The 27971-nt window shown below is 38.2% G+C and overlaps 1 long non-coding RNA gene across 1 annotated transcript; it reads left to right on the top strand.

The window, feature by feature from the left end:
- Positions 1-51: 51 nt before the first annotated feature.
- Positions 52-15929, top strand: LOC119141077. The gene is made up of 3 exons (XR_005101826.1): positions 52-67; positions 4369-4375; positions 15911-15929. It is a non-coding gene; the product is annotated as an uncharacterized LOC119141077 (long non-coding RNA).
- Positions 15930-27971: the final 12042 nt, after the last annotated feature.

The following is a 27971-nucleotide window of genomic DNA, read 5'->3' as shown; positions in this document are numbered from 1 at the left end:
TGTATCTAATCTGTTACTTTGGAAGGGCCTGCAGCTGCTGTTAAGTGATTTATCTCAAGTAACTTCTGTGCTATGACAGCTCTGAGATACTAGATGGTCCCAGTAGTGATAAGAGCAGCCACACTCAGCACAAAGCGCACAACTGCATATTTATGTCAAAGTGGGGTTTGCCAAATATATTTTGTAATACTGTGATTAATCAGATGGGTTTTTTTAATACACAAAATTCATTAAGAGAACAATGCAACCCCAGACCCCTTCTGGGGGTTATCTTGTGGATGGGCATGAAAATTCTAAGACAAGTACACAAAGAGAGGAAGGTTTCCTTTGTTTTTGTGATTAAAAAAACTTGGCATTCAAAAGCAGAGGCTTGTACTGGGGAAACTGATCTCGTTTTATTTCACAGCCTCCAGATGAATCCTAACAGCAACAATGTGAAATAATGCCTTATTAACTGGAATCCTGATGTTCCAGAATATTTGAACACCTTATTTCAAACTACACACTAATTTTGTGTATACCTCATACCTCATGACCATGTTAAAATACTTTTTGTAGCATCAAATATCTTTCCAATGTTTTTAAGACAATTAAAAAATCACAACATGTCTTTAAATAGGAAATGATGATAAGAAGACATTACGAAAATCATATGTGTCATCCAAAAAAAGATTAAAAAAACAAAGGGTGAAGTTGTCAAAATGTCTGAATTTTCAAAGGGCAGAATTATGCTGGCTGAGTTGAAATGGATGCAAGTAAGTGATGGTTTACAATTAATGTTACTTCAGCAATTGAACCTTTCAGTCTCAGCTTTCCCCTCAACTAGCTGCACTGAATTGCATCTGTTCCATTAAAACTAAGTAGGCCTTGTTCAGATTTCTGGAAGGCATATCCTCAGTAACATAAATTGTCAAATTAGTTTATACTCTCCATCAATGGCTTAATATTACTTAGAAATGAGCTCAAGTTACACTGAAGCCTTTCCAGAAAGTATCTATTTGGGCCTTGGTTTAAGTCTGTACCCCTGCTCATAGAAGTAATATTTAAGCTAAGGAAGAAACATGCATTTCTAAGCCTTTTAATGCACATCAGCTGCCCTTTCAGACGTCATTGATGTCTGTGTTGGGTTTGTGTGGCCAGGTTTTGATAACTGGGGGGCTGCAGGGGTGGCTTTTGTGAGAAGATGTCTGAAACTTCCCCAATGTCTGATTAAGCTAGTACTAGCTGGCTCTAAGATGGACCTACAGCTGGCTCAAGCTGAGATAATCAGTGATGGTGGTAACACCCTGTGATAACAAATTTAAGAAGGGAAAAAGTTGCTGCACAACAGCAGCTGGAAGAGATGAGTGTGAATATGTGAGAGCAACAACTTTGCAGACACCAAAGTCATTGAAGAAGGAGGGGTAGGAGGTGCTCCAGGCACTGGAGCGGAGATTCCTCTGCAGCCCATAGTGAAGACCATGGTGAAGCAGGTTGTTCCCCTGCAGCCTGTGGAGGTCCATGGTGGAGGAAATGTACATCTGCAGCCCTGACGATGACCCCACACTGGAGCAGGCAGATGTGCCTTCAAAAATAAAGCAAGCTGTGACCTCTTGGCAAGCTCACACTGAAGCAGATTCTTGGCAGTAACAGCAACCTTGTGGAGAGAAGCCCACACTGGAACAGGTTTTCTGGCAGGACTTGTGACCCTGTGGGAGACCTATGCTGCAATAGTACATTCCTGAAGGATTGCACCTTATGGAAGGAACCGACACTGGAGCAGTTCATGAAGAACTACAGCCTGTGGGAAGAACTAGTGAAGAATTTCATGGAGGACTGTCTCCCATGATGAGACTTTACAATGGTGTGAGGAGGAAGGAGCAGCAAAGACAATATGTGATGAACTGACTGGAATCCCCTTTCCCCATCTGCCCGTGCTGCTTTGGGGGAGGAGGCTGAGAAAATCAGGGGTGAAGTTGACCTGGGGATGAAGACAGGGGTGGGGAGAGGGTGCTTTAAGATTTTTTTAATTTCTCATTACCCTTCTCTGACTGAGTTGGCAATAAATTAAATTAATGTCCCCAAGCTGAGTCTGTTTTGCCTGTGATGGTAATTGTTGAATGATCACTCTGGCCTTATCTCAACCCACAAGCCTTTTGTCATATTCTTCGACACCTGTCCAGCTGAAGATGGGTAGTGATAGAACAGTTTGGTGGGTACCTGGCATCCAGCCAAGGTCAAACCACTGCAATGTCTTAAGCAAAAATTCTGTAACATGAAACATTAAGTTCTTAGTTAAAGTTTAGTACAAACCTAGGTTCAGATTCAGTGAGGTGGTTGTACCTACAGTTACAGCAAAGATGCAATAGATCAAAATCTGAATTATTAAGACAAGGGAGAAGAGTTCACAGATCTCTTAGATCCTTAGATCTCATAGATTTACTGTGTAGTAAACAGAAAAAAAACATGCCTATCAAGAAAATCAGTGCATTCAATTAAAGCTTTTTAAACTTTAAGGAGGGACAAATGTGTGGTCAAAATCCTGTTTCTATCCCGAGTTTAAGCATCCCCTGCAGTAAACACCCACATGAAAATAGAATTTGCGACCTAAATCTGCTTCTTTAATCTAAATGTCTTTGTCACATTTTGTGAAATAAATGTCTCAGCCACTATGTGGATCTTAGTTGCCTCAAAACCTTTGTGTGTCTGGGCCTTAATTTTAAAATGTGTTGGTATACAATTTCTATTCTGCACGAGTCTGTTTGATGTGATGAATATTTTTTTTTACAGAACTGTGAAGTACAGCTTTTTCTTTCCAGTCTTTCGGGTCAAAATTACACAGTTTAATATTTACTTCATTCTTACTAATGTGTCTATTCAAAAATTGTGGTAATTATTTTTCTGTCTTTTAAAAGCCATTGTAGCAAAGAAGTGACAGGTATACATCTGCACAAAGATGTTTGTAAAAGTATTGGAAACCTATATGCATACTTCAGCAAATGAATTACATTAATTCTTGATGTCTAAAATGGATTCTAGATTAAAATCTTTTTTAAATGAAGGTGTTTAAACACTAGAAGGCTGAAAATTCCTTTCCTGTCACCCCTCAGTTTATTATTTTTTTTCTGGCAAAATAACCTATACAGCAAGCATGTATATGTTACTTTTAAAGTTAGGTTGAAAAAAAAAACTGCTAAAAGAAAAGGCAGTAAATAAATAGTACTGCACAGAAAGGTTATGAATTGAGTGACTGGCTTCTAACAAGTTTTCTTCTAGCAGACATCTCTGGTTCCATCTCCCTAGATGTCATATTAGTTCAGGACCCCTGTCAAATTTGATTGTGTACATTCAGGTGATTAGTGCTTAACCACAGAATTTCAGTATTACTTGGCAGTAGTAAAACAGGTTGTTCTAAGCTGTTTTGCTGTTGTTGTTGTAGAACTGTTATACACCAAAATGCACTAGGTGCCAACCCAAAATACAGTATTATTCTGCATATACATGCTTTTAAAGTTTACCTAAAGTGAATTGTTGTAAAGAAGTTCTGCCATAAATTACAGCTGACAGTGGAAGTGATTAAGGCACATAGCTTGATTGCATGCATTAATCTCTACAACTTTCCTCAAGTCTAATTTAATTACCCACAGGTGTACATTTCTTTTTAATTTATTAGCTTTGTCAGTAATCAGTTGCACTGTATGCTATTGCTTGCAAAAGGTGCAACTCAGTTACATTAATGGACAAATCAGGCAGTAAACAGTAATATAAAAGAACATTAAATGCCACAGCCCTCCCTCAAGTGTACACTAATACTGTTAAATCAACGTATGAAATAAGACTATTTGTTTATCATTAAGACTTGTCAGATATCCTGATTGAGATCAGTCCACTAGCCCAGGCAAAAGTAGCTGAGAAGGTTTAATCTTTTTTTTCTGCTCTGGAAACAGCTGCTGTTGTTGTAATACCCTGCTCAGATGTTATCAACCATCCAGATTTATTTTTTTAAAACAAATTTATGTCACTGTTTGAACTTGGCTATTTATTGTTTAGATGACAGTACAGTCTATTCCTCTCAATCAAGTGAACATGAATACTGATGTTAATTTTAACAGACCAAGATCAGCACCCTGATTTTCAGCATAACCCTCATTTTAGGTGCCATATACCAGCTATGCATGTTGTCTCAAGGTTTCTCCATAATCCAGGTGAGATACTTTCAGAATTTTTATAGAACTAGCAGAAGTATCAGTTCCAGAACTCTAATGTATTTGTAACCAGTAATGCTCACAAGACTACTCAAAAGTATGGTTCTGCTCAGTCTTTTGAATTTAATGTTACACTGTCTCATAAATGTCCATGCCTTTCACTTACAAAATCCCTAATCAAAAGAAAGATAGTCTTGTTTTGGTCTGGGTTTTTTTGCGTTGTTTTTTTGTTTGGTTTGGATTCTTTTTCCCCACGCATTTTATTCTTCCAATGACATAGACATGAAGGGGGTTTTGTTTGTCTTGTTTTAATAACCAGTAGAAAGTATTTTGATTGTGATTAAAACAACAGGAAAAATAGCTGTTAATGTTATTATGTCTGCAATGACATGGAAAATGCACAGGAAACAAAAGTTTTTATGTACCAATAGGTGAGGCATTGTTAAAAGCTCTGAACCAAGCTTTATTTCCTTTATGTCAAATCACAAAATTACTGTGAAACTCCCTAAATGAATGTGTATGGAATGAAATTTTCTATTGTAGGGTTTTTTAACTACTTCCTGCTCCTTCAATAGTGCATAGTAAACCATTTTAAACAAATATGCCAAAAAGATACACTAGGGAAATAAGAGACCTCCTAAATAAAACAGTGAATTTCACAATACCTGCAATTATTATTCAATTTGTTTAGTGAATACACGTGAATAAACTGGTGACTTATGGCCAATGGACTTAATGATTGCACTTGCTGATAAACAGAAATAAGCCATCCCATGAAGTAAATATATTACACTTCATGGCTATAAATCTAAGAAAATATTTCTAATATAACATATGTATGTTACTACTGTTGCTGAGCAGTAAGTGCAGTAGCTCCCAGTCTCTGAGAAATGATAGAACTAATTAGGACTTCCAAACGAGTGCATGATTGTGTTGTGTGCTGTGACAAACTTCATGAAAGAAAAAATAACATGATTCTGAAGTAATGCACAAACAAGGGCAGTAGGAAAGCTTTCAGTTTGAACACAGTAACAGCAGCTCCAGGCAGGTGGAGGGCAAGCTCAGAAGGCAAATCCCATGCCAAGTGGAATAGTGCAGAGGAAGGTGCTATGCGACCAACAAGAGTTCATAATGGACAACCAAATCAAAGAAAATTCTGAGCAAAGCCAAAAAGCTCATTTAGATTGGGTCATCCATATACATAGGAAGAGAATCTTTAAGTTCAGACCAAGATAGAAAGTGTAAAATGGCTAAAACCAGTGACTGCACACCTACCATTCTCAAACTGAGAAAAGACAGTGAATGCACTCAAACTGAGAAACAGCATAAGATAAATAACAGTAACAAAAGGTAAAGCTTCTTCATTACCCTATATGAGCCTATATTAATTTGCATTTCTGTGTTTTTATTAGTAACTGTTTCATGCAGAAAATTACTGCTTGCTTTGAGACATTAAAAAATTAAAAGGAAAAAATAATTACTTACTTATGAATGCCTTCAATACATTTAATCAATTTACAGAAATAACTTTGTGATGTAAGATTTAAAAAAGATAGCTTTAAGCCTACCTAAGCAAAAAGTTAAAATGGATACATTGATTGGAATAGCTATTAAAAACCAATATATTCTACAATAGGTATTCTGTTCAATTTCTCCATGAGGTCTAAAGCTCTAAATCTACTATCTTTAAGCCACCATAGATTATGTGGGTTGTTATAATGGTATGTTATGCAGCCTGTATACTGCTGGCCAAGAAAGTTTTTCACTATTTAAAGATCCTCTCTTCATCTCTCTTTCCTTTCTTTTCTGTACACATACGTTGCTCAGAGCATTTTCAGTTTTGACGTCAGTGTTAATTAAAGACAAATAATAGGTTAGGGATGGTGGAAATTAAGATGAGGGAGAAGGAAACTGATAGAGATTTCTGAAAGCAATTACATTTTAAAAGCTTTAATAGTCACATTTTTCAAACTTTGCAAACATACAGGGAGAGAAATACACAGACTGTAATTACCAAGATAATATAGTTGTGATTTTATAGCCACAATTATCTAGACATTTGCTCCCATGTAAATTAGGCTGAATATATGAAGACAATTGAAAGAATGAAACCCTTATTTTTCAGGTATCAGAACAGAGCAACTCTCAAGAGCCAGGAGGAACACTACCTGCTGGAACAAGTTGCTGGTTTGCCAGACATGGGGTTGACTGTGCTCACTTTACATGTCACCTGATGAAATAGCTGCTCCTCACATTCAAAACACAGATTAGGAATTTTTTCTCTGACCCAGGTACTTCCTTTCTACATGTCACAGTTATTTAAACACCTCAGCAAAATAACTGTTTGTACTACAAGATTGTTTCTCAGATTAATTACCACTCAGAAGTAACATTTATTATAGAAGAAAAACATTCAACGTATTGAAGAGTGAAAGTTTACTCAAAACTAAAATTTTAAAACAGAAGGAAAATTAGAACATGCAATCATTCTGGCATAAACTGCAGTAGCCATCTCACCAGTACTACCTAGCGTCTTCAAAACCTACCCTGAAAACAGATTAAGCATCCTGTTTTGTTCCATGCAAAGTCAGCTTCTGCTGTCTACTTCAAAGACAAAGCACAGTAACGTGCATTTAATTTATGCAGCCATGCTATGAGCGTGACAATATCCAGTGAAGGGTCAGTAACAGGGATTAGGTATAGATGACTAGCAAGTTAAACAGCTGACAACTTATATCCAAAAGAAATGTTACTTGATTTACCATATCTTTTGTTCATTCTTTAATAAAAGAAAAAACAATTAAAAATAGTTACTTTGAGGAGAAACAGACTTCAAAGCAAAGTAGACAGACAGTATGTAATACCATTTATTATTTATTATTGAGCAATGCTAAAACTGAAGCTAGAAAACTACTTGCTGCCACCATATGCAACGTAACATGTTCTTATTGGCTAGACATAAGATTTTTACTTCACTGAAAACAGAAGGGAGGGTGTGCTTTGCTAACTGACCACCTCGATTTATAATAGGGAAGAACTTGTAAGAACTCTTTCCCTGGAACTGAAACAACTCACCTTTCCTAACTTTATCTTAACCTTAACCTTAACCTCTCTTAAACATAACTTCCAGGTCATTCCACAAATTAGATACAATGCCTTTTTGGAGGCATTAAAATCTGGTCCTTTATAAAAAGAAAAAACGAAAAAACCCCAGACTTGAACAGAATGGATTCAACACTCTTTCATTGAAAGAGAGACCTAATCTAAATGGTGGAAGAGTATGGATCATATTAAGCATTAAACTCTGCCTCACTTTATGCAAATGGCTACGTAAATGGTTCAACATACATGCAAAAGGTACAATTAGCAAGATATAGGCTCATTAAGATGTTTCTTATTTTAGTTCTTCCCTATGACTTCTGAGGGAATGAATGGTGCGTTTATACCAGATTTTTTTTTTAATTATTTTTTTTTTACTAAGCTTATCTACAGGGGAGTTTGGCATCTGCTAAATTTTCAGGATCCCTTGTTGTTAGAGAATGCTTTTGTTTTCACACCACTGCCTTCTCAAGCAGGTTGTGCACTGAAAACATGGAAACTGGAAATTGACATTCTCTACGGAAGCCTGAGACAGAATGTTTCTCAACTTAGTAGCTCAGGCAGAACATGTCATTATTTTCACATCTTCCAGGAACATTGGTTTAGTGTTTGACTGTCTTAATGCCGTGCACTTGCAGTGCAAAAAATAAAAGCATTTTGGTTCTGTCATTCAGAACTAACTTAGTGAATTAGATTTATTTTCGAATTCCATAGGAGATTATCAAAGAATTCCATCATGTAGAAAACAATCACTTTGAAGTTTAATTTGCCATAAAGTTTTCTTGTTTCGTGTCTCTCTTATACTCGATAGGTTATTTTCAAGGAAAGAAGGCATTACTGCAGGGGTCAGGCAACAGTTAGGTTGCTGCCCTCTCAGGTGTGTTTTAATGAATAGGATTGTTTACATATTTTTCAGAATACCGTCACCCAACTCCTAAGCCAGAAGTTTATAGAGTTATGATAGAGATTAATGCAAACTGTGAGCAGCAGTAGTTCTGCTGGGTAATCCAAAGATAATCACAATTTTTAAGAGAAAACTTGTTTTGTAAAAGGAATTTTGATTTCCTTGTATTAATATCTACAGATTGTCTTCCTAATTATTCAAATCTACATTCTTACTACCCTGTGATCAAGGAAATTGTTATCTCAACCTTATAGACAGAAAACTGAGGCAAACAGAATGTTATGTTAACAGAAGGAGGCACCCTCGGCAGTTCTCAGCACTGTAATGCTATTTTAACAATATACAGTTTACCTTTTTGGTGTCTGTCCTTCAGAAAATATCTTTCTGAAATAGCTGTCAATCATGAGGCACACAGGTGATGAATTCAGAGAAATGACTTCCCATGTGAAGAATAAGGTATCACCTCAGTATTCAAAAAGAAAAAATGTACAGAACAAAGCATAAACTTCACTAATTTCTTTGTCATTAATATTGAAGGCCCTTCACATGAATGATTAGAAAGGTGCTTAGAAGATCATATGTTTGTACATGTTTTGTGAAAAGTCTACATCCCAATTATTTTTTTAAATTTTAGCTTAAATTATTGTTTGCTCTTATAAAATGAGAAGCTGAACAAATGTCCCATCTTGCAGTACTCAATAAAGTATCACACAGTAATTTCTGAGTAAAAGTACTGAGATATGAATAGTGTAGACAGGGTGGAACATGAGTGGAAAATTAGCATGTCTATCAGGATCAAAGGTTATGAACAGCGGCACAGTCCAGCTGGAGGCCAGTTACGATTAAAGTCTGACAGAGGCCTCGTCTGGGATCAGTACTATTTAACTAGTATTTATTTATCTATTTCATTATCTTTATTACAGCCTAGATGATGGGATGACCTGCAATCTCGGCAAATCTGTGGATGATACCTAATTTGGATAAGCCATCGATACACTGGAGGACAGGGCTAATACTCAGAGGGGCCCAGACAGGTTGGAGAAGCAAGTAGACAGGAACTCCATGAAAATTATCAAAGGCAAATGCAAAGCCTTAGCCCTGGGATGGACAATGCCTTGAAGCAGAACAGGCTGGGGCCAGCTGGCTGGGAACCATTCTGCAAAACAGGATCTGAGGAGACTGGGTTGGGAGTGACCCTGTGCAGCAAGGTAGCCTCATCTTCTGGGGCTGCACAAGCAAGGGTGCAGCCAGCAGGTTCAGGAGGGGATCTTGCCCAGCAGACTGGGACCCATGAGGTACTCCTGAATGCTGTGCTCACACTCGGGTTTCCCTGCATGACACAGACACTGACATACTGGTATGAGTCCCACAGAGGCCACTGAAGAAATCAGGGCTGGACCACTGGACATCCAAGGAGATGTTGCAGAACCTTGATGTGTTCAGCCTTTAAGAAAAGGAAGGTTGAGAGGAATTCCATGACCAACATTCTCAGGCACTCCTGCCTGATTGTTACAAGCTCAATGACACCTAAATATCCAGGATGATTTCTAATCATGTAAATGCATAATGAAATAAACAAGATTACTGCCTTTTGAAACAGAGTAAAATACTTTTATATTCCAATATCTAGTTTCCTGACAAGAATGAGGCAGACAAGACCTGTGTACCCTGACTACTATCTCTCACCTGTATCATGTACCATGACACTATATCATGTACCATGACACTATCTGTGTACCTGACACTATCTTTCTAAATGATTAAAGAATTCTTTCAGTTTACTTTCTTATTGCAAAAACTAAACCATATTTTAAAAAAAAAAAACACCAATCAAACCACAGATAAACCTTACAGTCTGAGAGACTTATGTCCAATTTACAAGGCATGTGCAGTAAAAAGTCCTATCTAGACTAAGATGTCAAAATCACAGTACAACATAAAATTAATTCCCCAAGTTATAATTAAAAAACTCCACTCACTGGTGATTTCTGTATTGACAGCTCAACCGAAATAGGACCACAAAGACTCTCAATTCCTGTGATTACCTTTGGGCAGTCCCTTTGCTACATGCTTTCAGAATACTGCCAGCCATTAATCAAACCAAATCATGTCAAGGAGCTTTTGAAGTATCATAAAACAGATGAACTTGAAAACCTCATTATGTGGTGGGGATATGAGGCCTTAAAGGATTAAAGGATACAAGGCAAAGAAGAAGAATGAAAGACAAATGGACACATGTGGGTGGGGGAAGGGGTAATGAAACCCCGCTCCCACAACCTGCAGCTTGTTTATGTATTTTATTAGCTCTTCACTGTGTTTGTTGGGTGTGTTTTTTTGTTGTTGGGTTTTTTGTTTTGTTTGTTTTTTTTTTTGCTTCCACAAAGTTTGTTTTGGATAAAGTGTTAGATAGTATCAAATTATGTATGCTATGATTAATAGAATGCAAGATGTCATTGGAAGAAACACTGCCGAAGTTACAGTGTAATTCATTCTGCAAGTTTTCAATATTAATGAACAACTGGAACTCCTATTTCAGGGGAAACCTGTTGGCTGTTCTGTTTTGCTGCTGGTAGCTGAAATACTAGGTTATTTGCTCTCTCTCCCCCCACCCCCCCACTCCACCCCTGGAAGAAGCTTAATGAAATGAAAGCAACAATGGGATCAATGGGATCACTGTTGTCTCCATATATCAAAATGTGATATCAAAAAGTTTGCTTCCGGGTATTTCATTACTTATTTGGTTGAATGAAAAATGCATGGTGTCAAACATGAGACCTAAATCACCTTGTGTTCAGGTGTCTTCTCCCTTTACTGATTAGCAGCCTATGAGATGGAAGAAAATCTGTGAGTGGTACCTGCTGAAAATTATTTGTGGCAGAAGTCTGTTTTCCCTGGTGGATTTGCACAACAGTTTAGCAACATTTTTGAGCATTTCCCTTTCTTTTTGCAGAGCTTCCTTCAAAGCTTTGGCATAGCATTGTTCTTACTTTACAGCAAAGGACAAAGCTCTTGGGATTTGAAGCTGCTGACATCTTCTCTTAGAAGGCCTGTGATGGTGATTATTTTGCATCACAAAGGAAGTCCATATTCATTATAATTTATACTAAAGGATGCATCACTGTCTATGGGCTTATATACAAATTTAAAAATTCAGACTGCTCATAGGAAAAACATTTCATAGACATAATATACCATATCTATGAAGGGGAAAATCGTAGCAGTTTAGAGCCACTAGATATATTTTTTATCCACATTTATAGAAAGCCAAGAGATTTTCTTTCCTAGAGGAGGTGAAAAGATTAGAGGACAAAGAGAGAAGAACCTATCAAGGTTGACCTTTTAGCATCAGAATTCAAACAGTATTTTCCCCTCAAGAGCTTCAGGAAATTTTTAAATATTCCCTGTGTTTCTACATTTAATTGAATTATATTTATAAACTGTACCCTCATAAAATATAACAAATACTTTTATTTCATGAAAACTACAAAATAAAAATAAAAATGTTCTTACCACCTGCAGATGGCATCAGTGTCTGGTGGTCTGCAAAAAAATCATCTTCCTGAACAAACTGTGTGCTGTTTTAAATACCATCCAAAGTCCCCCATGATAGTCTTATTTTTTGGTTTATAAGGGATGAAGTTAAACATTTAACACAAGCACAGCATTCAAAAAGAATCAGTGCCATAAGAAGACAAGAGATTATGCTACTGTGTTTAGACGTTTCTTAACTACCAATCTAGTCCTTGCTTAATATGGGGTAGGAATAGGTTGCTCACATTCTTGTAATGCAAATTGGCTGAAGCATCAGTTGTAATGTAAGTCAAGCTATGGCATATATTTTAAAAATGTATATGGTATTTTTGAAGACTATATCCATATATAATATTTTAGCATATATCTATGTGTGTGTGTATATATACATATATACACACACACACTATTTCCATGACATTCTCGTCAGAAATAAATGTAATCTGATAGATACCATCATAAACGTTACAAGAAATTGCTCCTTATTATCAAGCTATTGAAACTAGATGTCAAGACAGTATTTGCTAAAAGTGAAAAAAGCAGCACTTTGTTCCAATACTGTCTTTGCCAATTGCTTTTCAGAAGTTTACCAGAAGTAAGCTTCTGATGAATTTTATACAGTGAAATTACAACTGTAGCTTATCTTAAATGGAGAGTTTAAATTCTCCAGATTTCTAATGCAAAACACTTCATCCAACCTGACAGCATAGTGTGAAATTGTAGATATCCTATGCTTTTGTAGCAACTGCTTACAGACTATCTGTTGAGCTGTAATGTTCTCCATTTTCCTGTCTTCCCCTCCTCTTCTGCATCTCAGATGCCTATAGAATGCAAGAAACAAGAAAGCATAACATGAGAACATTGAAATAGACAAGGAAAAAAATTAATATATAGCTTTATATGTTTCTAGGAAAGGTTATTGTAGCTTTATTACAGCAAACATGGCTGCAATTGTCCGAACATCAGCTAAGCAGATGAAGGTAGATCAGACATGTTTTGATTTGTCCAAACTCTCAGTTTTGTTTAAAACTTTGACATTTACTGACACAAACTAAATACTGTTATCACTTCCTGATCTGAGCAATTACTTCAGGTTTGCGGGTTTTCTATTTCTAAAAAATGGATATGCTGATGAGGGGATAAATGTGTGTCTAGATAAAGTGGACAACAATGAGGTGTGAATGAAGACTTCCTGCTTCATCAGCACATAAGATACTGAGCAACAGTTGGCACTCACTTCACTAGCGGCTGCAATTATATCTCATAAAGCAAGCAGCTTAAAAGTCAGTTTTGTCAGAATCATGAAGCCATGATTTTGTGCCTTGAAATTCTTTTATATCTCTCCTGCTCCTAGCTATTTTTTGGCAGTGGTTTTCCTGATAACAACTATCACAGAATTATAGAGTGACAGAGGCTGGCCAGCAGTTCTGGAGGTGTCTAGACTCATCCAGACATTCAGGGAAGCACATTGTTCAGGCCTGTGTCCAGGCAGGTTTCAATATCTCCAAGGAGAGGGACACCACAACCTCTTTGGACAATCCATTTCATTGTTTGAGAACCCTCACAATAAAACCCCTTTTTCTTCTGTTCACAATTATTTCCACCTGTCTCAGTTTGTGTCAATTGCCTCTTTTCTTGTACTGGACACCACTGAGAAGTCTGGCTCCTTCTTAACACAGTCCCCTAGGTATTTATACTGTGAAGAAGATTCCCCTGAGACTTCTCTGCTTCAGGATGAACATGTAGTTCTTTCAGTGTCGCTCCATGTGACAGATGTTCCAGTCACTTCATTGTCTTCATGGCTCCCCAGGGGACTCTAGCATATCGACATCTCTGTTGTACCAGGTAGCCCAACACTGGACACAGCACCCATAAGTGTCTGATTTGAGCTGAGTACAGGGGAAGGATCACCTCCTTTGATCTGCTTGCAATGGTCTGCTTAATGTGGCAGGGTGGTGCTGACTTTTGCTGCAACGGCGTATTGCTGACTTGTGGTCAGCTTATTGTCCACCAAGACTATGAGGTCTTTCTCTGCAAAGCTGCACACCAGCTGATGGGCCATTGGCATGTACTGATGCATAGGGTTATTCCTCCTCAGCTGCAAGGTGTGCCACTTTCTTTTGTTGAATTTCGCGAGGTTGCTGTTGGGTCCTTTCTCCAGCCTTTCCAGATCTCTCTGAATGGCAGCACACACATCTGTTACATCACCTGCTCCTCCCACTTTAGTACCTTCTGTATCAGATTGTCAACTCTTTCTAGTATAATCAGTGACTTCACCCCAGTCATTTCTGTGCTGATTCTTACAAAAACTTCTTGCATCACATATTTCAGCTTCTACTTAAACACATGAGCATGTGTTTTCATTCATGGCTATTATAGTTTCAGCTGTCTCATTATACAAAGACATTAAATGGCTTCTGCTAGTTTACACTGACAGGAAGACAGCTGTTATGCTACCAACCCTGATGGAATCCAGTCCAGCTCATTACAAATGAGAATCCACTATTTTTTAGGAGCACTTTAAAATCTACTTGTATCTTCTGTACAAGTCTGTGGAGAATGACACTAAAAATCTTGGCTTTAAATTTGCTTGCACTGAATTTAGTGGGCATCTTACTATGAATTCCACTGGAACAGTTAAGCCAATGATATGTGCTTAGGAAAAATCCTACCATATGTGATTTTAAAATATTCATAACATAGACAAATCAATAGGAATTTTCTCTCGAAGGCAGTGCTAGTGTTGTTTCTCAGTGAAGGCTTAATTTGCCCCCAAAATCAATATTAAACCAGAAAGCTTTGCACGGTTTTAAGAATGCTCAGAATATAACCATTTATTTTACATTTCTTATGCTTAAGAGCAGAAAACACCTTTACATCAATTTTTCAAACAAGAACAAGCAATAAGTCTCAAACTAGAAGTTTTAGATAAATTGTGATATGGAATTTGAGCATGACAGCAAGTTAGAAATCATATCAGGGTAAGGAGCAATTTATACTTCTGTACAACATGTATACTTGCTGTATGTTGGCAATATGTTCAAGGTACAATTTCTTTCTCTATACCACAAAAATTTGAAGAGAAGTCTGGTAACTTACCTGTCTGAGGAATACTGTTAATAACACTCTATTATAAATGCAGACTTTTTAAAATTTATTTTATAGTATACTTTAAATAAACAAAATGTGACAGTTTGGGTTTTTTTAAGAATTTATAAACAGTGCTTATCAATTCTTTATGGTTTAGTCCATGTTACTTTTACACTTGAAGCAAGGACTCCAAATTCTATTTTAAAAACATTTTGCTTAAAAATATATTTGTTGTAAGCATATAATTAGTTTAAATATGTGATCACCTGAGCAATATCTCAGTATCATAATACTTTAATTTATATTTTGACAATATGATCTGGTTGATTTGTTAACAGGAAAATGATGTAGGTTCATCAGTTCTTTTCTTCTCCTACATCTGGAGGGTCTGCCTCATTTTCCATGGGGCATAGGCTGAGTACCAAATACTCAGCTTAATCAAAAGGTTATTCACAACCAAAAGACATACTTACTGCACTATGAATATCATAGAATTAGGTTATGGAATCCAAGAGAAATCCTCAAGGGATAGAGGTGTGTACTTTGCATTCACAGATTTAATTTGTAGAATTTTTAATCTTGACCATGAGAAAAACAGCAGAGAATATATTTCTCTAAGTTTACATTTACAATTTCTCACTTTCTTGTAGTAAGGCGTGGCAGTCTTCCCCATTTTTGATAGTCATTACAGGTTAATGAGTGTTCGCACAGTATCCTGAGCCTAACAACAATCTTCTTTTCCAGCCCCTACCAAAGCCTTCTGAGGGAAGATCATCCTTCACTAATTTCTTACAACTGTTCTCAGGGACATACTTTCATTATAAGGCTGACTTGAAAGTATCTTTTACTAATAAAATATGAAATTTCTGTCAATGACAATATTTTGTTCCACATGCTGTTTTAGAACAAGCTTACTGTTTTGTGTCCGGAGTCATTATTTACTTATATGTTGCCTAAAACCCAGCCAAGAAAAAAATCCCATTTTGTTTTTCATAACTATTAATGTAAATTGGTACAATCTGTTTATGGAAAGTGTCGTCATTTTTGTGTATGTATTAAAGGCGCAGATAAAAGCTGCTTTCCACCCTTAGTAATTCTAAAGCAATGTTTCTTTCTAGTTTTCAAGAGAAAATCTGGGCATCTAACCCAAAATATTCAGTATTTTTGCTTTCTTCATTCCTTGCCTCTGCTTATCTCAGTGTTTTATTTTTGCTGTCACTTGAAAGAATCCAACTGACTGATATAAGGCATGAAAGAATGTGACAAAGTAAGTTGTCAAATGCCTTTATGTCAGCATCTTTTCCAGATGACGTGTTAAAAAAAGGTTCTGTGTCAGGAATAGTGAACTAAAGGTGATATATAAACTACATTTATATTTTTATTTTCATTTTAAGAAGTTTTGCATTTTGTAGAAGTAGCATCTAGCTTTAAGGTGTCTTATTCCCTTTAATTTTGAGTACTTACCATGAGTTTCATGCCTCCCCCTTCCTCTTTTTCGCACTCCTGAAATGAGATAGCTGAACAAATATATGATTGTCTTGTTTTGTCAATTAAGAATCAACACTTGGATATACAGAAGGTGATAATCAGGATGTCTTTGTGTAAACTCGAAAATAACTAGTTCTTTCTTTAGAATTCAATAAACACCTCAGCCTCTTTTAAATTCAGAGCAAATTTTGTCTCTTATATTTTGATGCTTTATTATTATTTACACTAAAACCTTTGCAAAACAACAAAAGTATTTTTTTTTTAAGAGTAGGTATGAAAAAATATAAAATCTTTGAATGAAAAACAAAACAAAGCAAAAAAAGAAAGAGTAGATTGTTTGAAGTTGACCACTCTCTTGTGTATTGCTTGGGAATAAGGATTTGCAAAGTGGATATGTTTTAGGTGCCAGCAGATTAAAGCACTCCCTGTGCCCAAAGTTAGGTGACTGAAGATTGCAGTATATATTGTAATGCATGGACACTGATCACCATCACTACCAGAGATGCTGAAAGGGACATACAAAAAGGAAAAATTCACAGTAGAATTAGACAAGGAAAGATGTAAAGAATAAATGGCAGCTGGTTTTGGCTATAGTGCAGTGTTTTGTACATGCCACAAAACGTACCCACCAAAGTTGACCAGTCAGTGGTAGGCTTCTTTCTTTCACCATATAATTCCAATCAAAAATTTTAAGTGCCTGGCAGATAGCACGTAACACAGAGCAGTTACACAGAACTACTTAATTTTTCTCTGATGCATGAGTGAATCTTCCTTGAAAAATCTTGTGAAATCCCAACTTATGAAATGTATGTGAAATATTGAACTCTATTTCTATCTTACCAATTTGCTAGTGCTGTTTTGTATGCATGGCCTTTAACTTTTATACTGTCCACACCTTTTTAAAGATGTGTTTTTTCATACTTACTATGTTTTAGCTGCTGTGTGAGTCAATCTCATACTTCTGCAGAGAAAGGTGGTCTTCTAATGCTGTTTCTGACTTTGTAATTCTACTGTATTCTCTCTCTTGGCTCTGCTCACTAACTCCTCAGTATACTATAAATACAGAAAGGAAAAATAAATTATCTTCTTTTTTATTAAACTGAACAGACTCAGTGGTATATATGTGAGTACTATAATCAGAACAAGCAAAGGACAGCTGTGAGTAGGGGGGATTATAAAAAGGGAAAATGAACACCATTTTCATCTTAAAGGAACACTTAGTTTGACCTTGCTAGCTTTTTTTGGTTGAAAGCATATAATCAGGTATCAAAGTTGTAGGGTTAAAATACAATGTTTTTTACTTAAAAATATATTTGATACGTAATTGTCTAATTCTTACTGAATATAACTGATTTAACAGATGCAGGCCACCTTGTCTAAGAAGTCACGTGGAATGGCTTTATAATTGCTTCCAAGCCAAAGAATGCGCAAGAAAAGGCCAGATGTTCCAAGAAGGCAGTAATTACTTTATTTGGGAATGTTGCCTTCTTCTAGTTCATAATGAGGGGAGTTGCACCAGGAACTTGTTCAGACAAAGATTAAAGGACAACATGAAACCTGTGGCATACTGCTTTTGTATACATCTATGTGTTTGGTCAGTTGAGTAAAACTACAGGGTTTTCTCACTCTGTGGAAAGATTTTCTATATTATAATACACCTGTTTTCTCAGTTTACTTATATGGCTTAGGGAAAATTAGTTCCAGAAGGTCAAGGTCTTCAATAGCCGAAAGAACTTCTGGAAATTACTTGCACAAAACATAAGGGGTTTGAGAAGCTTATTCCAAACACAATGCATTTCCTCCATGGATTTCAGATGCCAGGAAAAGGACAGCTATTGAGTCCACTCAGCAGGACATTTTCTTGAGATCTTAAGTCAGTATCAAGGCTTGAATACTACAAAGAGTTGTGAAGCTAAAAATGGTAATCTGGAAAGATCTTGGTAACCAGGAATTGCATCATCACACAAGACTGAGTGCACCCAGGATGGTCAAGTACTGTTCCTGAAGTGACATAAAAATTGTCATCTTTGCTTTCCATTCTTTTGCATGTTTTTTGGTTTTACTTTTGTTTTAATAAATCAGTCAGCAGCATACTTTTCATTAGTTGTAGGACATGCTTGGCTATTCTAGTCCTAAGAAAGGTAATTATTATAACATATAAATTTATCAGTTCTAAAGCAAGTACAGTGCAGACAAATGTTGCATTTCTTTAATAAATTCATACTAAAACTGGGATTTCAGAAGTGTGTGCTTCAATAATCCAGTATTTGACTGCTCATGATCAGTCCATTGAATTATATCACACACATAACAGATGGTTGTGACAGAATGTTTCTTACCCCTACATGACCTGATATAAAAAATATATATATGCATAACATATAACTTATTTGGGGAAATCCCATTACTCATATACTGTGTGCCAAAAAGGACAAAAGAAACAGGACAAAAGTGTTTTGTTTTATTTTGTTTTGTTTTGTTTTGTTTATGAAGTCATGGCATGTGTTGAATACTGGAGATGAACTAAATTCACAACGGTTCTAGTAAAATGAAGCAAGAAAGAGGTCTTTTAAAGTGATATGAAACAGATTAATGTACCTCAACATAACTGACAAAATTTATTAAACTCAATCATGCTAGCAGAAAGGAGAACACCTTACACATCTTAGGAAAAGTATCTTTTAGGGTAGAAAACTATCATCAGACAACTGAGCAGAAGTGGGTTACATATAAAATTTGTCTCTGACCGATAATTTTCCTCTTTAAGGAAAAGTATCCCGTTTCTCAGTATTTTCCACTAAAATCTATCAGATTATAAGAATAATAATTCTGAAAGTTTAATACCTACTTTCCAAGTAAGAAATGGAGATGAGGTACTTGAACTACAAATGTATGCTTTGCCACCTAATCAGGTTTGGAAACAAAAATCCATACTCAAGATTTATCAAAGTTTAGCAACACAACTGAAATTCCACTCTTTTATCTGTATAACAAAATTCAGAAAGTAGTCAAAAATATTTAGTACTGATTATGAGAACTTAATAATACATACAAAGTGTTCCACAGAGGAAAGGTAATTCTGCCATGTTTTTGTCTTCTCGTATGGTTCACATTTTAGTAAGGAAGTTCAGTGATTGTAAGGCTGCTTTATATTTTCATTAGGTTAGAGAAAAGATATTTTAATTTATTTATTAATTAGTGATATCCATGAATTTACTTCTAACTGATAGCACTTTCAGTGGGAAATCTACTGGCATGACTTTACAACAAATATTGGTTAAATCAAATGATTTCACGGAAAAATAAAATAATTTGTCTAATTCTAGGCATTCTGTTCTAGCACCCTCACTGAATTTGCTATGTTCTAAATTTAGTACAAGACTGATACTGGAAAAGGATGTGCTTTTCCATAAAGCAAACAGTAGCAAAAGAAGGGATTAATAATATTGAAACAATCAACAGCAATTTTGCAGTCAGTAGAAATACCATTAATAAACAGATAGACCTTGAAAACTGGATCCCCAAAGCCATAACTATAGAATATAAAAAAGTATAGCAGATCAAAACTGTGTGGTTTTGTTATTGAAACTGATAAGTTTTGCAGAAATGCTTTTGTTTCAACAAATATTTCAGTAGTAAAATTCTTCAGATCTTTTTTGGTTTTAGCTTCAAGGCTACTGGCTATTCTGCAATAGACAGTAGGCTGATGAATATGGATGGAATATTTTAAATTATAATTCCAAATCATGGGATAAGCTTTATTCACTACTTTATTTGATATACTGAAAGCACAGGTAAGTGTATATCTCTTCTTTAAAATCTTTTAAAGTATTCTGTGGGGTTTTGGGGCTTTGTTTTGAAATGGAAAAAAAAGTGTTTTGAAATTTTACAGTGTTTCATTGAAGGAAATGATGTTTTATATCTGCTGCAGGGAAAATAGTAATCAAAATAAAGAAAAAAAAAAAACCAAAACCAAACAAAAAACCCAAAACCAAACCCAAAAACAACCACGACCACCAAAACCCAAATTCTCAAAGAAAACCACCAAAATCACCCCAAATTCTGATGCAAGATAAAAACCAGCAGCTAATTCTATGCAGGATAATTCCTACTATTAAGGTATAGAGATATGCGAGAGACAAAATCCTTTGAATAATGCACAGAAAGCATACAAAGATTCTGAAAGTGTGTTAAGCCAGTGATTAGAGAAGTAGAGCAATCGGAAAGTCAGATATGCAAAAATCAAAGAGTGGCAAGAGGCTAGAACAGCAGTCAGCTGTGTTAAAGATGGTGCTTGTTCTGGCCTGTGAGTAAGAAGAAGTTACCTGGCACTAGCTACTTGGGGTAATGCAAAGGGCCAAAGCAAGACAAACATTCAGAATGGAACACTGATGAAAATAACTGAAATAAATGATAATATATGTTATTATGCTTTGCATATTAGATGTACAACACATTCTACATGTACAGTTTATATAATCTGTATTGTTAAAGAATTCACGTCTAGATTTTGCTCTCTTGCTGATTTAAATCAAAGAGAAAACTCTTATTAACTTCTATGACGTGGAACTTTGTATCTTGCATGTTCTAATTTTATAAAGTGCATGCAGGTGAAATATATTGATGTATGTGCCAGAAACAAGATTAGATAAATTAAAAGAATCTCTACTGAGATTTGTATACTGTTCATTTATTTTCATTTTACACTCAATCATATGCTTATACTAATGGAGAAAAAAGGAAAAAAGAAATCCAACAGTGAAATGACTTTGACTAATCTGGTTGTGTAGCTCCATAAAATGTGGCAGGAAGAGAGCAGAAATGGCCTGAACACCTGTGCCATATGGGCACAGAAAGACTGCTGTGGACCATATGTTGGGAAAAGGACCCAGGAAGGCTTCCCAGACATTGGACAGACAGCATGAGGAACTATGCAAGAGCGTCTATCAGCTACAGTCACACAGCCCAGAATTATCAGCATTTGAGCTAACTGCTGAAGCAGTTAATAATCTGAAGTGTATTGCCCAGTAGAGAAGAAAAACATATCTAGCTAAATGGTGTCAGAGCACGTAATTCATAGACTTTAATTGTGATATATCAGTGCAGTTAATGTAACGTATCAATAAAAACTTTCATATAATCATGGAATTGTTTAGGTTAAAAAAGTCCTCTGAGGACATCAAGTCCAACTGTCAACACAGGACTGCCAAGTCCATCACTACATTATGTCACTAAGCCCCACAATTTTGTGTTTTTTAAGCACTTCCAGGGATGGTGATTCCACCACCTCCTTGGGCAGCCTGTTCCGATTCTTGACCACCTTTTCAGTGAAGAAAGTTTTTTTAATATACAATCTAAACCTCCCCTGGCATAACTTGAGGCTGTTTCCTTCTGTCTTGTTGCTACTTATGTGGGAGAAAAGACTGACTTCTGCCTGCCTACAGCTCCCTGTCAGGTAGTTGTAGAGAGTGATAAGATCCCTCCTGTGAAGTTGTCTTTTCTAGGCTAAACAAACCCAATTCCCCCAGCTGCTCCTCAGAAGACTTGCTCTCTAGACCCTTCACCAGCTTCACTGCCCTTCTCTGGACACGTTCCAGCACCTCTACGTCGCTCTTGAAAGTGACAGGCCCAAACCTGAACACAGTGTTCAAGGTGTGGCCTCTCCAGTGCTGAGTACAGGGGGATAATCCCTTCCCTTGTCCTGCTGGCCACACGGTTTCTGATACACGGCAGGATACGGTTGGCCTTCTTGGCCACCTGGGCACACTGCTGGCTCATGTTCAGCTGGCCATCAAGCAGCAGCCCCAGGCCCTTTCCCACCAGGCACTTTCCAGCTGCTCTGCCCCAGCCTGTAGCGCTGTGTGGGGCTGGTGTGACCCAGGTGCGGGACCCGGCACTTATTCGTGATTCTCATACAAGTGGCCTCAGACCATCGTTCCCTTATGTCCAGATGCCTCTGCAGAGCCTTCCTACCCTCAAGCAGATCAACACTCCCTCCAGCTTGGTTTTGCCTGCAAACTTGCTGAGGTGCACTCAATCCCCTCATCCAGATCATTGGTAAACCTAGTAAACAGGATGGACTCCAGTGCTGAACCCTGTGGAACACGACTTGAGACCAGTCACCAGCTGGATTTAACTGCATTTGCTACCACATGGGCTCCACCATTGTCATGACCTGAATGGAGTCGTTTTGGATTACTTCCCTCCCATTGGGACCAATGATGAAGTTTGTGATACCCTTGGACTGAATTAAGGTGAAAAAACACCAACCAACCAGTTTTATGATTTATTAATACAAAATACAAGGCATGTATTTAGATGCAATAACTCAATGACAAGTAGTTTAACTGGATAAGCCAGTCCTGTGCCACATGTTTTTACTTATATCTGGTCACTATTCAATAAAAAGTAGGGGAGGCGTCAGGGAGAAAAGAGATCACAACCCATGGATCCAGCAGCATTCCATTGATCCTCTTCATACTGGGTGTCTTGATGGTGGGGGTCCCACCCGAGCTTTCGTCAATATGGGTCTTATGGTCTTGATAGGACACCTCATTTACACACACAGCAAGAGTGGGTGTGGGCTGTGTCTGAGCAAGCTCAACGTGTAGGCAGTGGTCACAGGGGGTCCTCATCAGTGTTTGTGAGGTGTTTAGGCATCCCCTGCGGTACACATAAGCATTAGTTGCCTTATATCACTATAGAAGGTTCTTACAGAGAGTGCTAGCTAGATCTCGCCTTTGCAAGACCTAAAGCCTTTACATGCTGTACCAGCTTGTGGTTACCACATTAGGCAACAGCAGCTCACTGTGCAGCAGCAACTCATTTCTGTTCCTCTGCAACCTCAGCAGAACAGCTTTGTACCAGTTCCACACTAAGCAACGTTTAAAATAATTATCAATATATTGGTTCCTTACAGACATCCAGCCAGATTTTAACCCAGACGAGTACACCTGTGCAAGCCATAAGCAGCCAGTTTCCCCAGAAGAATGCTGTGGGAGATGGTGCCAAAGGCTTTACTAAGGTCCAGGTAGACGACATCCATAGCCTTTACCTCATCCACTTGGCAGGTCATCTTGTTGTAAAAGGAGATCAGGTTCATCAGGCAAGATCTGCCTTTCAGAAACCCATGTTGGCTGGGCGTGAATCCCCCATTGTCCTGAAAATGGTGTGTAACAGCACTCAGTTTGATCTACTCCATAACCTTCTTCGGCACTGAGGTGAGGCTGACAGGCCTGTAGTTTCCCAGATCCTCCTTCCTGCCTTTCATGTAGATGGGCATCACACTGGCTAACCTCCAGTCTCCTGGGATCTCCCCAGGTAGCCAGGACTGTTGATAAATGATGGAGAGTGGCCTGGCAAGCTCCTGCCCCAGCTCCCTTGGTACCCTTGGGTGGATTCCATCCAGCCCCACAGACTTGTGCATGTCTAAGTGGAGCAGCAGGTCAGTAACCATTTCCTCCTGCACTGAGGTGACTCCATTCTGCTACTCATCCCCATCTTTCAGCTCACGGGGCTCAGTGCACCTGGAGCAACTGGTCTTACTATTAAAGACTGAGGCAAAGGAAGCATTAGGTGCCTCAGACTTTTTTCATCCTTTGTGGCAATGTTTCCCACCCCACCGCCCCGCCTCCAACAAAGGATGCAGATTATCCTTGGCCCTCCTTTTGTTTTTCATTTATTTGTAAAATATTTTTTGTTTTCTTTTATGCCAGCAGCCAGCCTGAGTTCCAGCTGAGCTTTCGCCTCTCTAATCTTCATGCTGCATAACCTCGTGACATCCTATAGTCCTCCAGAGTTGCGTGCCCCTTCTTCCAAAGGTGGTAAACTCTCCTTTTTCCCCCTGAGTTCCAGCCAAAGCTCTTTGTTCAGCCAGGCTGGTCTTCTTCTCCACTAGTTAGTCTTTCAGCACATGGGGGATGGCCTGCTCCTGTGCCTTTACAACTTCCTTCTTAAAGTATGTCCAGCCTTCCTGGACCCCTTGACCTTTCATAACTGTCTCCCAAAGGACTCTGTCAACCAGACTATTTTGCTGACACCTTTCCTTACTTCTCTGTGAACTGAAAACTCTGTCATCTCATGATCACTATGTCCAAGATATCCTCCGACCACCACATCACCCACCAGTTCTTCCCTGTTTATAAAGAGCAGGCCCAGCGGAGCATCACTGACCAGCTGTGTCAGGAAGTTATCTTCCACACACTCCAGGAACGTTTCCTATCTGCTGTGTTGTATTTCCAGCAGACATCTGGTAGGCTGAAGTCCCCCATGAGAACAAGGGTTAGTGATCCTGAGACTTCTCCCAGCTGCCTGTAGAATATTTCACCTGTCTCATCACCCTGTCTGGGTGCTCTGTAACAGACTCCCACCAGGATAGCTGTGTTGTTGGCCTTCCCCCTGGTTCTTACCCATGAACACTCAACCCTACTGTCACCATCATTCAGCTCTAGGCAGTCAAAACCCCCCCTGACATAGAGAGCTACCCCACTGCCTCTCCTTCCTTGCCTATCCCTTCTGAAGAGTTTGCAGCCATCCACTGCAGCACTCCAATCATGTGAGTCATCTCACCATGTTTCCGTGATGGTAATTATGTCCGTCTTCTTGCTGTGCAGTGGCTACCAGCTCCTCCTGTTTGTTGCCCATGTTTCGGTTGTTGGCATAGATGCACTTCAGTTGTGCTATTGATCCTGCCTCAAACACTGGCATGCCACCTCCAGGCTCATCTCTAACAAGCCTAGTTTTATTACCTTCCCCCTTCAAATCCAGGCTAAAGCTCTCTCAATGAGCCCTGCTAACTCCTGACTTAAGATTCTTTTCCCCCTTTAAGACAAATTAACCTTGTCTGTTGCCAGCAGGCCTTGTGCTGTGTAAACTGATCCATGATCAAAAAAGCAAAATTAAGCTGTTGACACCAGGCCCAGAGCCAAGTATTGATCTGTATGATCTTCCAATTACATGCACCATCGTTCCCTGCAACTGGCAGGATAGAAGAAAACACTACTTGTGCTTCTGATCCCTGAAACAGTTGCTCCAAGGCCCTGCAGTCTCTCTTGATTGCCCTCAGACTTCTTGGGTTTTGGAAACTTCCCACTTGGAAGACCAGTAATGGGTAGTAATCAGAGGGCCATACCAGACAATGGAGTTTTCTGTTAACATCCCTGACCCAGGTCCCAGGGAGGCAGCAGACTTCCCTATGGGTTGGGTTCAGCTGGCATATTGGGCCTTCTGTTCCTCTCAGAGTGGAGATGCTGGTAATAACCACCATTCTTTTCTTCCTAGCAGAGCTGGGTCTAGATGTGTGGGGTTGACTGACTGTCCCTAGCAACAACTCCAACCTGGACAGGCTTTTGTCCACATCAGCATTTTCCTGACCTCCAGGTTCCAGAGCTGCATACCTATTTCAAAAGGGTACCTGTGAAAGTGAAGTAGGTTGGGAGGTGACTCACCTGTTGCCCCAAGCAGAGACCTGTTTCTATGGCTCCCTGTCACTTAGGACCCCTCCATCTGCCTGGTGGCAAGTAGGTAGGAGAGCCTTTGCTTCCTGTGATGTGTTCATCCAGTGTATTTGTCTCAGTGACGGTAAAGAGCAGCCCCACCAATTCATCTCTCACACTCCCTGATACTCCTTAACCATTCCACTTCCTCTTCCAGCTCTGCCACCAGGCTAAGCAGAACGTTCACCTACCTGTTCACACCTCACATAGTTGTTATCACTGCTGCCCTCCGGCAGTGACAGGCTGAGGCACCCCCTGCAACCTGTGATGTGGACAGCCTCGTGGTTACGTAGGAGCTCTGTCTGGGTCACTACATGTTTTGTGGTGCTGGTTCTTAGATGAGTGGAAACCATGGCTAGGTTTCTTCTGGAGGGGTAATGACCACCATTGGTGCTCACCTCTTTGAGCCATTAGGTTAGAATTATAGTCGTTTAGCTTAAAATTAAAATCAACCATACAAAACCTCAATAGCTAACATCCTCCCTACAAATTATGCAAACCTTTAAGCTACTGGCAGGACGACTTTAGGAGGTGGGGAGGGTTGAGAAGGAAGCAGAAGGAAGAGAGGTAACCAATTCTGATGCAAAGACTGTAAGTGCATAGGCAATCTTTCAAAATGCAAGCAATCTGTTCTATGTAAATGTAACTGAACAGGCAAAATCCAATTCTTTCCTTTAAATGCAGTGTATTCTGCCTTTAAATCTCCATAATCAGAAGTTATCCAGCAATTATTCAGTGCAGGATGCTGCAGAATCTTATTAAACATAAAGGATAATTTGTAAGTATTGTCATATTGTAACCATTTAGAGAGGAATGATGTATCTTAAAGAAAACACAGGAAAGATACAGAAACTTATTCAGGATTACATAATTTTCATATTTGTTTCCTAGATTTGTTAAAATTACAAATGTAATTTATAATTTACTTTTATTTTGTAGTTCAGTAACACTGGTATTACACCTAGGTAAATGTAACAGTTTCAATGACCTTAGAATAGATAATTAGCACAGCACTAATGTAACGGTATTTTGTGTGGCAGACTTGCTAAAAACTAGATGCCTAATACTGCATTTCAGGTGCATTCCCTCACCAAGCTTTCACACAGACAAAAAGACACTGCTTTTCAAGTCATTCTTTAACTGGAGCTTTCCTCACACTTCTTTGAAGCAATATGCATGGAAAAACTAGACCTTAACATACTCATGATGCAGAAAGACAGGGTTTTTTTGGCACCTGAATGAGCCGTGCAAGAAAGGAAGGTTCATATCTATGCCAACAAGTGCTATAAGCTAGTTTCAACAAACAAGCATGGTCAGCAAACTAACAGGAAGATAGGTAATCTCTTGCTCTTCTATATTTAAATTCAGCCTCTTTATTTCCTTATGCTGCTGCAATTTGATTGCCTCTCTTTTCCCCTGGATATATCACAGCTTCATAGATGTGGTGGTAAAAAGACCTTTTGGATGTTATTAACCAGATCTTCAGCTGCTACAACTAAACTCAAGGAGAAACGGTGATTTTGAAAAGGGCTAACGATGACATTCTTAAGAATATCTTTTGACTACCATTAATCCACATCAAACCTACCTCTCTCCTAAATACCACATGGGGAAAAAAATAGCATTTTGATTATTTTGCAAATATTATTTGTGTACAAGAGATTCTACTATTCCCTTTCTTTCAACCTTTTTTCTCTCAATTTCCTCATTGTCTGGTAAAAAAAACCCAACAACATTTGCATCTCTTGAGACAGCATAATTAACATTGCCTGTAATACAAATGAATGATTGGCCTCAGAATTTATGTGGTTGTTTCTAGGTGTGATCATTTCAGAGCAATGTGAAGGTCTAATAACATAAATAAGTCCCTGGAGCCTAACATAGAATATAGTCTCTCTTGTGCAAATTGCATCAGCCCTGAAACCCAGATCCAGAAAGAACAGTTGTCCACCTCCCACTGGAAGTTTATGGAGAATAACACCCATAAATCAGTCAGGTATTTAAAAACTTCAGTATTCATTTAGTTTAGTTATCATTAAATGCCACAGCTCTTTCCTTTAGAATCATTAATGAGGAAACATCTTTTCATTTGGTACAGAAAAAATAATTTTATCCTATGCCAATGTGTGGATGATTATGGAGGGAACGGAAATGTATTTGCTTTGATTAGGATCATGCCGA

Source organism: Falco rusticolus, chromosome Z (genome assembly GCF_015220075.1).
Source record: "Falco rusticolus isolate bFalRus1 chromosome Z, bFalRus1.pri, whole genome shotgun sequence".
Classification (NCBI taxonomy): domain Eukaryota; kingdom Metazoa; phylum Chordata; class Aves; order Falconiformes; family Falconidae; genus Falco; species Falco rusticolus.
This window is presented reverse-complemented; position numbering and strand designations above follow the sequence as displayed.